General features: G+C 43.2%; 1 long non-coding RNA gene across 1 annotated transcript; it reads left to right on the top strand.

Annotated features, from left to right (window-relative positions):
* Positions 1–2,330: 2,330 nt before the first annotated feature.
* Positions 2,331–7,108, top strand: LOC127461105 (uncharacterized). The gene is made up of 4 exons (XR_007899966.1): positions 2,331–2,422; positions 4,212–4,288; positions 6,045–6,139; positions 6,917–7,108. It is a non-coding gene; the product is annotated as an uncharacterized LOC127461105 (long non-coding RNA).
* The last annotated feature ends 7,302 nt before the right edge of the window (positions 7,109–14,410 follow it).

The raw sequence follows: 14,410 nt of genomic DNA, 5'->3' as shown, positions 1-14,410 counted from the left end.
AATGATGTGCTGAAAAACTGCTAAAGGCTGCTTGTTTTGAAGTCATTTGCTGCATGAGAGTGTCCAAATTGCAGTGGTAGGATATAAGTCATTACTGTCCCTCTCTCAGCCTCACTGCAAACAGGCACAAACTATCAGGTCTAATCATTCCTTAGCATCATAAAATCATAAAATGGGTTGGGTTGGAAGGGACCTTAAACATCATCAAGTTCCAACCCCCTGCCATGGGCTGGGACACCTTCCACTAGCCCAGAGGTTGCTCTGACCTGGCCTTGGACACTTCCAGGGATGGGGCAGCCCCAGCTTCTCTGGGTAACCTGTGCCAGGGCCTCCCCACCCTCACAGGGAAGAATTTCTTCCTAAATCTACACTCATTCAGTTAGAAGCCATTCCTCCTTTTTCTGTCACTCCATCCCCTTGTCCAAAATCCCTCTCCAGCTCTTCTGGAGCCCCTTCAGGCCCTGGAAGGGGCTCTCAGCTCTCCCTGGAGCCTTCTCTTCTCCAGATGAACCCCCCCAGCTCTCCCAGCCTGGCTCCAGAGCAGAGTTGCTCCAGCCCTCTGATGAACTTAGTGGCCTCCTCTGGACCTGCTCCAGCAGCTCCACATCTTTCTCATGTTGGGGACCCTGGAGCTGGTGACAGCACTCCAGGTGGGGTAGAGCAGAGTAGAGGGGGAGAATCACCTCTCTCAACATGCTGGTCATGCTAATAATTAATAATAATATAATTATTTGTATTTTAAAGCACTGTGAACATCAGTCCCAAACACCTTCCTTCACTGATGTGCTGTAATGAACCTCAACCACTCCTGCTAATTCTTTAATGGCTCCTCTACAGCATTTCTTGTGGATCTGGTCTCAGTTTCAATGCACTCAAGGGTTGACCATGATGCTTCTCTTCTTGTATGTCTCTGACAGCTCCCAAGCAACCTGTACTAGAGGGCTGGTTGTCCTAACTCATGCCTGGACCCAGGGATTCAGAATCCCATGGGCATCCTCTTACAGTGCTAGTAGGTCAGCAGTTTATTAACAGGCTGTTAACAAGGTTTTTTCCCCAACTGGTATGTTTGATCTTAGAATCATAGAATTGTTAAGGCTGGAAAAAACCTCTAAGACCATCAAGTCCAACCAGTGTTGAGGGAGCTGTTCAGTTTTTAGAACAGATTCAGTCAGTGACCCAGCTGAGACAAATCTGTGCATTCTTTTACACCAGAACTGAATGAATATAAGTGAGGTGGTGAACATCAGTGGAGAGTCTACTTGTATCATTTTCATCCTGATGGTTGTTCCTAATTTTTAGTGACCATGGTTAGCTAAAATCATAGAATGGTTTGTGTTGGGAGGGACTTTAAGGATCATCTACATCCAACCCCCATGCCATGGGCAGGGATGCCACCTACTAGATCAAGTTGTTCAGAGCCCTATTCAACTTGACCTTTAACACTTCCAGGGGTGGGGATAGAAAGGATTAATTTGAAAATTACCCAGGATTTCATTTGGGGAAGAAAATCCTGGAAAGATGAAGAAGAAAAGAAAGAAGAAAAGAAGAAAACTCCTGGCTAATCCTGGAAAGTTCCTGCAGCCCACAGCAAAAACCTGCTTTTGGTGTATGGTAGCAGAGGCAAGAGAGGTAGAAATGAGCTAAGCCTGGGAGAAAGCCAGCTAATCTGGGTCACCAGATGGGATGCAGTAAAGCAAAAGGCACAGGAGCAGGAATTTTCTGAACGAGAGCAAAACAAAAGGGCACAGCCATTACCAGCAGCTCTAATGTTTTTTAACTAGTGGGGATGGCAGCAGAAAAATCTGCAGTTGACTTATGTGTGATTATAAAGCAACAGATGTTTAGGAGAACAACATTGTACAAAAGAGAAACAGTGGAGGCTGTTTATTGTCAAGGCAATAGTAACAAGCACCTCTCCTATGGAGACAGGCTGGGAGGACTGGGATTGTTCAGCCTGGAGAAGTGAAGGCTCTGGGACACCTCATTGTGGCCTTCCACAAAACACAGGGGCTGACAAAAAGGAGCAGGTGGTGATAGGACAAAGGGGGGTGTTTTAAACTGAAAGAGAAGCCATTTAGATTAGATGTTGGGAATAAATTCTTCACTCAGGGGGTGGTGAGGCACAGGAACAGGTTGCTCAGAGAAGCTGTGGATGTCCCATCCCTGGAAGTGCTCAAGGTCAGGTTGGATGGGACTCTGAGCAACTGATCTAGTGGAAGGTTTCTCTGCCCATTGCAGGAGGCTGGAATGAGATGATCCTAAAGGTCCCTTCCAACCCAGGACTTTCTATGATTCTATGATTCTGTGATCTCAGCATCCTCCAACAGACAGGACAATTGAGGCATCAATCCTGTCTGAACACTTGTGCTTTGCTTTGACAGGGTAATGAGAAGGATCTCAACACCGAAGTTTCAAACCAGAGGTACACAAACGTGTTTAAGAAATGTTAGAATTGGAGTTTTTTGGAAACACACTGGTCTGACTGGTTGTCTTAGACATATCTGTGCTATTGAGGGCGTTTGGGTTTGATCATCTGCTTCTATAAAATTGTATTGGGTTTGTGCAGCCAGGTTTTGGTATTGGGGGGGATACTGTGAGAAGCTGCCAGAAGCTTCCCCCTTTTCTGGCAGAGCCCATGCCAGAGAGATCCAGTATGGACCCACCACTGGGCCAGGCTGAGCCAAGCAGGGATAGCAGTAATGACTCTGGAATAATGTATTGAATAAGGGGAAAAAAGTTATTGCACAGATGTAATTGTGCAGAGAAGAGAGGAGTGAGATCTGTGGGAGGAACAGCCCTGCAGACCCCAGGGTGGTGCAGGAGGAGGGGCAGGAGGAGCTCCAGGCACCAGAGCTGAGGTTCTCCTGCAGCCCAAGGTGCAGCCCATGGGGAGGTAACGATGCCCCTGCAGCCCTTGGTGGTCCATGTGGGAGCAGAGATCCACCTGCAGCACAGGGAGGAGCCCACATGGAGCAGGGGGATGCCCAAAGGAGGCTGCGACCCCGTGGCAGGCCTATGCTGGAGCAGGGTCCTGGCAGGGAGAGGAGCCCACACTGGAGCAGGTTTGGTGGTAGGATTTGTGACCTCATGTGGGACCCACGTTGGAGCAGCCTGTTCCTGAGGGACTGCACCCCATGGAAAGGGACCCACACCGGAGCAGTTTGTGAAGATCTGCAGCCTGTGGGAAGGATTCACACTGGAGAAGTTTGTGCAGAACCATCTCCCATGGGATGGACCCCACTCTGGAGCAGGGGAAGGACTCTGACTCCTCTCCCTGAGTAGAAACAACCTGTGATGAACTGACCATGACCCCCATTCCCATCTCACTTTGTCATGGGCAGGAGGGAGAAGGGGGAATGTATTTCTAAGATTTATTTGACTTCCCATTATCCTGCCCTGATTTTGATTGGCAATAAATTAAAAAAATTTTCCTAAGTCAAGACTGTGTCACCTGTGATGGGAATTGGTGGGGGATCTCTCTCTGCCCTTATCCCAACTCATGAGCCTTTTGTTATATTTTCCCTCCTCTGTCCAGTTGCAGAGGGGACTCACAGAGTGGCTTTGGTGTGTCCCTGGCCCAGCCAGGGACACACCCACCCCAAAAATAAAAAGTGCAAGGAGGACCAAAAGAACATAAGTGTTCAGATCAAGACTTCATCAAGCACATGAGTCTGTTTCCAATACATAAGGAAAAGGACAGAAGAATTATACAAGATTCCTTCCACCGTCTGCAGCTGACACAGCTGGAAAAAGTGGACAAAATTCCATCTATCTTTATCCCAGCTGGGATAATAAGTACTATTACTTTCCCCTGAAGACCTTGCATCCATATATCACCCTTGTTACAAAGCTGTAATTATTGTGTAAATCAAAGACCTGAAATATGTCTTTTAACTTTTCTCATTCATTCCATTCATGTGAGAGGATGATATTTATCTCTGGTGATTTTTGGATGGAAAATGTCTCTTTTTCCCCCAACTCTATTTTTCAAAATATTCAAAAATATTTTTAAAAAATGTGCCAACAGATCAAAATGTTCCAAAGATTACTAAAAAAAAACCAAAAAACAAACCCAAACCAGCACAGTTATTGAGCTTCATTGCTTGATTTTCCCCACCCCTGCCCAGTTTTAATGTGCAGGGGGCATCTGTGTTATTTTAATAACAAATCTGAGGGGATTTTCTGTCTTTCTTTGAGAGTAAATTCTCCAGGACTGAGAGAATTCCTTTCTTCTTTTGGACAAGTGACAAAGAGCTGCTTGGTGGCCACTTCCCATGATGGACCCAAGGTCTGTTCACATCTGCCCAGTGTCAGGCTGGAGGTACAACAACTGTCAGCACAGGGACAGCTCAGATGGGAGAACATCAAAGCCCTGGCAAAGACAAATGCAGTGCCTGGGGCTGAGGAGGAGATAAGCTCCCACTCCTGCCAGTAAGGGCTGACACACACATTAATTCTGCTTTTCCATTCTGCTATTCAAAATCAAAAAGTATTTAGGATTATTTTGGAAAGAAAATATAAATAATCCCCAAATATGAGCAACCTGGGCTAGTGAAGGTGTCCCTGCCCACGGCAGGGGGTTGGAACTGGATGGTCTTTGAGGTCTCTTCCAACCCAACCCATTGTAGGATTCTGTGATTATGAGATGGTTGGATAGATCAAGGTTTCTTTGGTTTCAGCTGAGTGAGAACACAGATGTGGAAGACAATGTGGAAGATAAGTGTGGATTTTGGACTTTGTCCTCAATGTCCAGGGGAACTTAAGAGCTGGGATATACAGGGAACACCTTGAAGGGGACTTCAGTCTGGAAGGAAAACAGGTGGAGTGAGTGCAGAGGAGGCCACCAGGATGATCAGAAGGGTGGAGCAGCTCTGCTGTGAGGAAAGGGTGAGGAAATTGGGATTGTTCAGCCTGGAGAAGAGAAGCTTTGGGGTGAACTTTTTGTGGCCTTCCAGGACCTGAAGGGATTTGACATGAAAGATGGAGAGGGACTTTTTATAAGAGCATGGAGTGACAGGACAAGGGGGAATGGCTCAGTCTGAAAGAGAGTAGGTTTAAATTGGATATTAGGAAGAAATCCTTTACTTTCAGGGTGGTGAGGCCCTGGCACAGGTTACCCAGAGAAGCTGTGGCTGCCCCAGCCCTGGAAGTGTCCAAGGCCAGGTTGGACAGGGCTTGGAGTAACCTGAGCTAGTGGAAGGTGTCCCTGCCCATGGCAGGGGGTGGAACTGGATGATGTTTAAGGTCCCTTCCAACCCAAACCATTGTGGGATTCTATGACATACAGTAAAAAGTTACATCTCCATGAAAATATCGACTTCCTGAAAGCATGAAGAAGACGTGAAAAGGAAGAAAAACAGCAGCAAAATTGCTTTCACTTAACAAAAAAAAAAGGAATCATTAAAATAATAATGGGTGAATAGAAACATTTCATAGGAAGTTCTACAAAATTAAAAGAAAATAAAAATCGAGACTTCAAAGCCTTCTTTTAATGAACTGTGTGAGTTTATGGATTCAGCTCATGAGCTTGAACTCTTCTTCCAAGCCCCCCTTAATCACCAGAAGCCTGATCCAAAACATCAGTGATCTTGCAGAGATTTGCTTGCAAGCAAAACCAGTGCTTGTCACAGCATGAGATTCTGGTAATTAGGGCCTTAATTCCACTCCTTCTGCCACCAATGGTCATCTTGATTAAAGCAGAAATGACTTTTTAAAGCAAGGGAAAGAGTCCTAAACCAAGATATTTTCCTACTTCAGCAGCAGGTAGGTAAATGAAAGATATTCAAAGCAAGGTTTAAAGGAGATAGTCAGCTCACACAGCACTCAGAGCAGAAATTATCCATTAGAGCCATAACAAACCAAGGCATATTCCCTGATGCATAACTAACTCCTTTGATGGACTCTGCTCCACAAAGACTCCAGCATCCTTGTGTTTTGAGTGTCTCCTGTATAAGCTTATTAAATTGTTCCTTTAATTACCTTGATAAAATGAACTCACAGTTGGACTTACTAGTCAGAGTTGTATTTTGATTTTTAATGTGCAGAGAGTTACAAGAAAAAAACCTGCTCACTAGGAAATAAAGTTCCCTGATGTTTAAGGAAGATCAAAGAGTCTCCAAATATTAGCCAAGGATATCAGGTAAAAGGTTTAGGTGAAATGTCCCAAAGAAAATTAATATTCCCATACACATAAAAACAGAAAAAATCCAACCAAAAAACAAAGGATTCCCTTCCCTTCCCTTCCCTTCCCTTCCCTTCCCTTCCCTTCCCTTCCCTTCCCTTCCCTTCCCTTCCCTTCCCTTCCCTTCCCTTCCCTTCCCTTCCCTTCCCTTCCCTTCCCTTCCCTTCCCTTCCCTTCCCTTCCCTTCCCTTCCCTTCCCTTCCCTTCCCTTCCCTTCCCTTCCCTTCCCTTCCCTTCCCTTCCCTTCCCTTCCCTTCCCTTCCCTTCCCTTCCCTCCCCTCCCCTCCCCTCCCCTCCCCAACCTTCCCTTCCCTTCCCACATTTCCTTTTCTTGAAATTTCCTTTCCTTGAAATTTCCTTGAAATTTCCTTTCCTTCCCAAACTTTCCCTTCCCTACAGAAACTTTGTTTCTCTGACTCAATATTTCCTTGTCCAAAGGCCTTTCCATAAGTGGAAGGTAAATATCACTTGGATTGGTACAAACCTGAGCACAGCTGGGCTGATTTAGATAGATTAATGACATCAAGTGTTCCAAATAGAAAACAAATATGAAAATTTTTAGGGGGAAAAAATAACCTCCCAGGCATCTAATTTATCAGCAAGTCACTAAAGTCTAAACTAAATGTTTAGACACAGAATAATGTTTTTTTCCCTTTTTTCCAAGTTCTATTTCTGTTATAGTTGATTAACACAACTAAGTTAAACATGGAACACTTATTCTCAGACTCTGCTTAGGTGGAACCTTGTGGCTCCTGCTGTCTAAGAGTTGAAGAAAAGAGATTGTGCTCAAACCCATTGCTTTTCCCCTTGTGTCTGCAGTTCCAAATGAAAGACATCACCTCCATTTCCAGGCTTTGCTTCATTAAAGCTGGAAACAATTTTCCCGTTGGACAAGGTCAGATTTTAATGTTACATCACACACTTAATGGACATGTGAGTCAAAGATGCTCACAAAATATGCCCTTTTCAAAGTGAGACCTGTTGGATCTCATTAAACCTGTTGCCTATGAAGTCAGTGGGGAAAAAAAATAGCCTGAGTGCTACAAAAAAAAAAGAATTCCTACACATTAATCCAAAAATTAAACTGAAATCACACCAAATAAAGAGCAAAAGAAAAACCAGAAGTTTTCCCCAACAGCTGTCACATTTTCCTGGCTTTATGATCATGATAGACAGAGCAGTAGAGTCAATTAGTTCTCTTCACAAACATATCTACTAATTAGTGAGTGAATAGGCAGTAAACACAGCAGAGTTTATCTTCAAGAGAAGGAAAATATGTACAAACATTTGGATGTAGTCGGATAAAACCACACAGAGACATATATTTTATATAACTTACAGGTCAGAGAACTATTTACACAAAGCATTTGGTTTAATAGGGACATTAAATCTACTCATGTGCTTTTTGTCGTCTGCTAAGGAGAAAGTGCATCAGCCTAATTTACTTTGGAAATGGGAAATAAACTTTAAAAATTGCTGTATAAACACCATTTGTACAGTATAAATGTATAAAACTTTTGTATGTTCTTAGCATCATACAGGATGGTTTTAGGGCAGTACCTGGAAGCTTTGATCTCTTTGTGGTCCCCTTGTTGAAGCTGCTCCATCTTTTATCAAGTTCCCTTAAATACATGATAAGAAAACTAGGAATGGAGCTGAGGGATAAGAAGCCACAGCCAGCTAAACATATTTTGTTTTGAAATAGGATAGTTCTGGGATGGTTCAGGGTTTGTCTGGGAGAGCATCTGGAATGTCAGGACACCTTGTGTGCAGGTGAAGGAGCTGAGGGTGAGCTTTGGACCACAGAGCTCCACGAGCTGGCTCTGTAGCCTTGGTGACAGAGAGAAGAGGGAATGGAATATCAGAGACACTGGAATGGCACCTCAGGGCTGTCCCCCCATCTGCCTCCTGTGCTCCTGCAAAGATTCTCTGACTACAGTTGTGCAATTATTACATTATAAGGAATGGAATAATTCTCTGACTGTAATTGTGCAATACACTCACTATTGCACAGGTTTGCCTTAAAGAAGGAAAATCACCTCATGGTTTAATAATTTTTTTTTTCCTGATGGAAAGAAAATGGTTTTGGTGCCTTTTTTTTCTTTACTTTTGCTGATTATAATGGTCCCTAGAAAAACAAGAGTAAAAGGGGTAAGCTCCTCAACCCCCCTGATTTTAGCAAGCCTGTCTTTGCTTTCCCATCCTGCACTCTCACACTGGGAAAGCATCCCAAAGCCATGCTCATCACAGGGTGCTGGCTTTGGCTGAGACACATTTAATTTTCTCCACAGGAGCTGCTGTGGGGTTGCGTTTTGGGTCGGTGCTGAGAACAGGGGTGATCACACAGAGATGTTTTTGTCGTTGCTGAGTTGTGCTTGCACAGCTTCAGAGCCTTTTCTGCAGCTCCTACTGACCCACCATCGAGGGGGCTGGGGGTGCACAGGGGGCTGGGAGGGGACATCACTGGAACAGCTGATCCCAACCCACCTTTGGGATGTCCCACACCACAGAAATGCTCGGCATGTAGACCTGGGGAAGGAGGTGGGGGGGATACACACACATTCAGGGTGATGGCATTTGTCTTCAAATCCCCGTTACACCGGATGGATCCCTGTTTTCCTGGGGATGGCTGAACACTTGCCTGCCCATGGGAAGCAGTGAAGGAATTCCTTGTTTTGCTTTGCTTGTTTGTGGGACTTCTGCTTTCCCAGTTATTGAACTCAACCTGCATGTTTTCCCAATTCTCTCCCCCATCCCACCGTGAGGGAGGGAGGTAGGGAGGGATCACCTGCCTGGTTCTTAGTTGCCAGCTGGGGTTAAACCACAGCGTTCTACAAACACCACATCCCCAAAGTCATTGCTGTGCACCTGCATCTCTACTTGCTACCAAAACCCCAAATTGCTCAAAACTCAGTTTAAAAAATTCCCTCCCCAAAGACCACAGTAATTCAGAGGGACTGGATCAAATCTGCTGCCTGTCCGGCAGCTCCAAATTCCCGACAAAACTATCCTAAAACCGAATTTCCCTTGTCTTGGACGAGCTGCCCGGACCTGCGAAGAGCTCGGGTTCCCTCTGCGGGCAGGAGGAGAGATGGAGAGCGGAGCCTTCAGCAGGTCCGCAGCTCCATCTAGTGTCACCCAGCCAGGGAGCGAGCGGAGGGCCAGGAATCCAGGGAAAAACCGCAAGGAAACTCCCTGGGATCTGCAGGGCGTCTTAGCAAGGGTAGGAAAGGTTTGCTGTTTGGGGAAGGGTTGTCTCGTCAATGCATTGCAGCTCCAGATCTTTTTTCCCCCCAGAACTTTGGAAGGGATAATTGGAGTCTCCAAAGACTGGAGACATTCACAGAAATCAGGAAATGGGTTAGGTTGGAAGGGACCTTAAAGATCATATAGTTCAAACCCCCCTACCGTGGGCAGGATCAGTTTGCACTAGACCAGGTTTTTCCAAGCTCTGCCCCACCTGGCTTTGAACACTTCCAGGGATGTGACAGCCACAGCTTCTCTGGGCAACCTGTGCCAGTGTTTTACCACCTTCATTGTAAAAATCTTCCTCCTTATACACAATATAAATTGACACTCTTTCCACTTAAAGCCATTCCTCCTAGTCCTGTCCCTCCATCCCTTGTCCCACGTCCCTCTCCAGCTCTCCTGGAGCCCCTTTAGGCCCTGAAAGAGGATCTCAGCTCTCCCTGGATCCTTCTCTTCTCCAGGTGAACCCCCCCAGCTCTCCCAGCCTGGCTCCAGAGCAGAGGAGCTCCAGCCCTCAGAGCATCTCCGTGGCCTCCTCTGGACCTGCTCCAGTGGGTCCATGTCCTAATAATTGATGTCTCCAAAGACTGGGGATATCAAGTTTCCCACAGGAGCTCTCTCCTGTTAGGGTTGAGCTTCCTGATCCAAGGGCAGAGCTCGAGCCCTTTGGTGGAAGAACAACATGAGAATTCAATGGGAGCAGGGCTGGGTACTCGAGTTCCCTCCCCAGAACTGAGTATCTTTGAGTATATTCCAAAGAACTGCATTTCAAACAGAAACTATAAAAATGTAAGGACCAGACTCCAAATTCCTGTTCACAGATAAATCTTTAGTTGCTGACGTGCACAACAGTGCTCTGTGATCTTTTTCTATGCCAGCAGTGCCTCTTAGCCAAAAAAAATCACCCTTTACTTAATGTTCTGACCTTTTACATCCTAAACAATGCAGGTAGATCCGTGACTAATGGAATTAGTGAAAGATTTTTTTTTTTTTTAAATGAAAATATGTGTGAAAACTGTCAGGTGATTTCTGTGGTTTCTAAATTTTGGTCTTTCCCTCAAGGAGGAGTGCTGAGGAGCACTTTCCTTCAGTAAGGTCTTTCCCTCAATAAGGAGCACTGTGTGATACTTTATTTTCATTAAACTAGACAAAAAACTAATCTATTCAGCCTCTGTTGCATTGTCAAAGTGCTGGGACTGGGATTTCAGGATTTTTTTTGGGGGGAAACACATAAGAGCACAGACATATCACACAAGAATCACACATTTCTTTCTCCATGAAACCATTGAAGAGATCAGGGAAGATTTCATGCTAACATGTTCTATTCCACTAATTTCAGCACTGCATTTTACTCATGGATTTTGTCCTTCTGAAGCAGCAGCTGGAGACCAGGCAGAATGTCCTTGAGTATCTGAACTGGGGCCAAATATCCATCCTTAGGTACCTGGTTTAGGTGGTTGCCTGATGAGGAAAAAAAAAAAAGATTATTTTCTCCAATTTAATGTGGAAATAATTCCTTTTTGTTTTCATTTGGAGAGTTTCAGTGAAACATTTAAATATTTAAAAATCATAAAAATCACACAAAAAAAGTTACGGTATTTTGGGGAGAAAAAAAAAAAGCTTGGAAAATTTATTAACTACTTTTAAAGCACACGTTACAGTTGTCTTAAGTGGAGTGAGAATAAAAGAACACTTAATTGATAGGTTAATTATATAGTGCCTTTGGTGGCATTCTGCTGGATTCTGCCTTTGGATCTAGCTTTGGATATTCCAGAACTGCATTATTATTCAGAGGGACAGTTCAGACCAATATCCAAACCACAGAGTGTCTCCCCCGATCTCTTCTTGTTGATCTGGTTGCAAACGTGGGATTCAAAGTGTGAGTGACCACTTTCCATGGATGGGATTCCCACACCCTTTCTCAGGAGCCCAGAAAACAATAAAATGTGATGACAAGAAATGATGGCTCCGCTCCAAAAAAACCCCATTGCCTAGAAATATTTTATTTCTCACCTAGTTTTGTCTATTCCTTTTTCCTTTGCCATGGAATTGTCATTAATATTTAGGCACCAGCAGAGCTTTAAAGAGTTGGCCTTATACAAACATTTACCAAGTTTATAAATGTACATTACATAGATATTTTTTGGTGTACTCACATTTCTGGAGTGGGTTTCATAAGAAGGGTGATTGGTAGCAGATTTAAAATTAGTCCTTGTGATTTCTGCATGTTAATCAACCATTTAACCATTTTCCTGCACCTTTCTGAGCACAAAACACCTTTCCAAGAGCTTGAACTTGTCTCTGTTTTGCACATACATGTAGTATTTATGTTCTACCATAATATTTGGCTCCTACTTTCTTATTCTGGCCTTGCAGAGAAATGAAGAGATAAACTAAGGTGATAAAGGCATCAAAGAGGGGGCTTGTATGTTAATTTTCTTTTACAATGTTGGTATTTATCACTTTACCTTTGGTATTTTGTGATTTTCTGTGAACTCTACTTAAAAACAGATAATCAATAAAACCTAAGAAAAATATTACTTGTTCTGACCTGTTTATGTTGGGGGTTTTTTTGGTTCACTGATATTCTTGAAGGGAAAAAACCCAACCAGGTCAGCCTGAACACCTTTTCCATTTATAAGAACGAACAGCAAGATGAAAAATCAATTATTCCTGCTCCTCCAATATAAAAATCTCAGTTCAGTGGTGCCCTGACTTTCACACTCTTTTTCTTTTCCTTCCCAACCAACAACACTGGCTGAGTTCTGGTATGAAATTCAGATGTCAGCTCCCTGTCAGAGGTAGGAGCTCTGTCTCCCACTAAGTATATTCACCCTGAACCAACACAAAAGAGGACAATCTTCCTCTTGCTGCTTCCTTTTTCATAAAATGTCTCTTTAATTCTGGAGGTTCTACCTTGGTAGCTTTTGCACTGTAATAACCCCTCCTCTGTCAGGAGGAGAAACAGAAATGACAACAAACCCTGCATTAGGAGGAAACATTTAAGTCCTTGATACCAATCTCTCTGCCATCTATTAATTAACAGAGGCCACAGGAGTTGTTTTTGTCGTTCTCAGAAGAGAATTATATTTGCAACTGATGGTTGTATCCATGGTTGTATAGGAAGCTTCAAAATAACCTACTAATCACCTGAGCATTTCAACCTAAATTAAGGTGGGGAGGCTTCCAAGAAAAGATTTAAGGGTGTAATTATGTACCTTTTCAGGGTTCATATCCCTGCCCAAAAAAAACAATTCCAGGAATAAACTGACAACGTGGAAAACTCTCCGTGGTTTTGTTAATTCATCTTCACCCACCTTCTGCTTCTCTAATTTGATTTGCTGCTTAATATTTCCACCACGAGTTTTCAGATTTAGCAGCAAGTGTAAACAGGAGTGCTGTTATTTTATTGTTTCCTTAATAATATCACAGAGGAAAATTCAGGGTGTGCTAATGGCAAATATTGTTGCAAAACATTATTGCTCAAAGAGCTTTTATTTAAATAGCAGAATTAACGTTCCACGTACAAAAAGAGAAAGTACATTGGTTGGCTGGTTGTTTGGTCGTGGGGTTTTTTTTCGTTTATTTGTTTCTTTTTAAAGCTTAAGAGCATGAAAAGCTCAGCACAGAGGCATTAACAGCTGATTCTTTTCTCTGCCTGTGGGCTGTGGCAGAAAGCTCAGTAAAAGTTGCTCAATAAGAGCCCAACAAACACGCAGTGATTCTTCCAGGAACACCTGGCTGAGTTCCAGCAATCTGCAGCTCAGCAACTCCCCAAAAATGTTCTGGGCCCAAATTTGCCAGCGGTTTCATTATTTGTTACATGAGTCTATAATCACTTCAAGCGTGTTTGAGTCCCAACTGATCACTTTTGGGTGCCTGTTGATCCATTTGGCCCCATAAATTGATATTGACTGCTGCTAAAAGCAGGTATTTGTTAAGGATTGTGTGTGATTTCAGCTGTTTTCATCTGTTTGCATAATGATCATCCTCAGTTTCTGGTATTTCTGTGTAAATCTTGATTCTCCTCACAGATTAGAGCTCCATTACAGAATTTTTTCCACCACCATTGTTCTAAGGATTTTGTGATGGCCTTGTTTTCTGATTTCATTTTTCACAATTATTTTCCCTGGGAGAGAAAGAAAATGTAGTGAAATAATCACTTTCACCATCTCTTCAGATGAATATTGGCTATTACAGACATACCCCCCAAAACCCCCCCCAAATATTAAAATAATCACCCTAAGTTTTGCATCAGGAAACTAAAACCAGAAGCCAAGTCAGTGTGATCAGGGCATGTAAAAGGTACCATGTGCCTGAAGCTTCAATCAAAGTTATTTTGTCAGTATGCAAGAGTCACTAATTTTTCATATAATCAACCTGGGAGAATTAAAACCTCTTTTTAAAAAATTAAGTAAAGGAAAAGGGGTTGGATGAATAAGTATAAATGATGAACTGCTCAGCATAGAAAACTATCTATTAAAAATATAAATGGAATTTCCCCTGTTCAGAGGGAAATTTATGGGTATTTATGTTCTCTGGCCTGACTACCATAACTCCAGAGATGTTTTACTGGTTTTAAAATGCTGTTGGAGAAACAAGAGGAAGGAAAACAAACTGCCTTTGAAAGAAAGGGTATTTTTTTACAAATAAGGAGTTCACAAAATAGGATCTTTGAATAGGTAAAACCTCTCAAACTTCTCCCTTTCTGTGCTTCATGGAACATTTAGACAGTTGCTTATTCCTGTTCTCCTGGGTGTGAATCAGTTGTAATGTCAGGTTAGTTTTTATGTGGATTCTATTCATGAGTTCCTGGGTGCAGATAAATCTTAAAGCTGGCTTAATGTTCATGCAGCTATTTTTCTTGGGGCTTTACAACAAGAATTTGCTCACATTATTCAATAGAATATTATATTTTACCATAAGAAATAGCCTAATTTTCTGACTACAATTGTGCAATGCACAGGTCTGTCTCATAGA

The sequence above is a fragment of the Manacus candei genome, unplaced genomic scaffold, assembly GCF_025592945.1.
Source record: "Manacus candei isolate 608988 ecotype Guabito, Panama unplaced genomic scaffold, ASM2559294v1 h1tg000094l, whole genome shotgun sequence".
NCBI classification, from domain to species: Eukaryota; Metazoa; Chordata; class Aves; order Passeriformes; family Pipridae; genus Manacus; species Manacus candei.
Note: the sequence above shows the minus strand (reverse complement) of the source record. Positions and strands in the feature narration are given on the sequence as shown.